Here is a 1,490-nt window from a genome sequence, read left to right on the forward strand (position 1 = left end):
AAAAAAAAAAAGTTAAAAAAAAAGAAGCTAGAGATAATGGGCCAAGCTGTTTTTTAAACAACAACAACAAAAAAAACTTTATTGACTTTTTTTGTGAATTACACATGATACACCTCCATCCCACCCATCTCCTGGTCCCTCCATAGCCATCCTCCATTCTTACAACCCCCACCAAATACAAAAATAAATAAATTAAAAACGAAAAAATCAAAAATTAAAAAAGTAGAACAAATCTTGCTGTGGAGGCTGCAGTGTCACAGTGTGTCACAGTATGTCATAGTGTGTCACTGTGTGTCCCACAGCACACCCTTCTGCTCAAACAACTTTACTTGCAAATGCTCATTGCAGTGAGTCATTGCCCTGGTTCAAGACTCTGGCCTCTGCTACAGTCAATACTGGATCCTGACCACATCTCCTATCAGATATCCTGTTGTTGTCCTGGATTATGGTGATCCTGTAGCTTCAGTTCTGCAGAACTGGCCCCCACCACGAGCTCCAGCAGTTCATAGATGGGGTAAATGCTGGGGTGGGCCAATTCAACACCCTGGATCTGGGCCTGGGTGGCAGCTGAGCTGTTCAGCCCACCCGCTCTCCTGCACCCGCAGCACAACCGACACCACCAGGGCCAGCTCTCCTGCTCTCGTGTCCTTGGGGCTGGCTGTCCTGCACCCATGCCACCAGGTCCAGCTGTACTTCTAGGTTCCAGGGCTGGCCCTCCCGAGTGCTGCAGCTGATGAGAAGTGGAGCGGGCTTTCCCGCACCCATTCCACCAGGGCCAGTTGTTCCATATCGCCCAAGGAAGGGGCGGGGCCAGCTCACACCAGGCATGATCTTTTTGTATATAACTCTTACATACTTAGCCTTTTCCTAATAAAAAGCAAAGACAAGGAGCTGGAGAGGTGACTCATTTGGTAGAGTGCTTGCTATGCAAGCATGAGAACCTAAGTTCAGCTCCAAAGTAGTCACGTTTTTTTTTTTTTTAAAAAAAAAAAAAAGGCATTGTAGCATATGCTGTCATTTCCAACAATGAGGAAGTAGAGAAGGGAGACCCTTGAAGGTTACTGACTGGCCAGCCAGTTGAGCTGAATCGGTAAGTTCCAGTTCAATGATAGACCGTGTTGCAAAAACTAAGGTGGAGAATGATTCTGTCCACCATATGCATATACAGAGATTGGGGGACAAAGAGACAGAGACACAGAAACAGGAATTAAGAGAAACAACTAGATTGTGACATTTCCTTTTCAATGAGTTAGCACTACAATCTCTGTCCAAGGTAACCATCAACCATCAGTATATATTCTTTTTTTTTTCTTTTGTTTTTTTTTGGTTTCTTGAGGCAGGGTTTCTCTGTGTAACAGCCCTGGTTGTCCTGGAACTTGTTTTATTTATTTGTAGTAATTGAAGCGGCGGGCTGCGTCCCGGCACCCGGCCGCCCACATGGCTAGCTCTACCCGAAATAATTACACGGACACTGTGTTCATTTAATCACC

Source organism: Microtus ochrogaster, unplaced genomic scaffold (genome assembly GCF_000317375.1).
Source record: "Microtus ochrogaster isolate Prairie Vole_2 unplaced genomic scaffold, MicOch1.0 UNK15, whole genome shotgun sequence".
Taxonomy (NCBI): Eukaryota; Metazoa; Chordata; class Mammalia; order Rodentia; family Cricetidae; genus Microtus; species Microtus ochrogaster.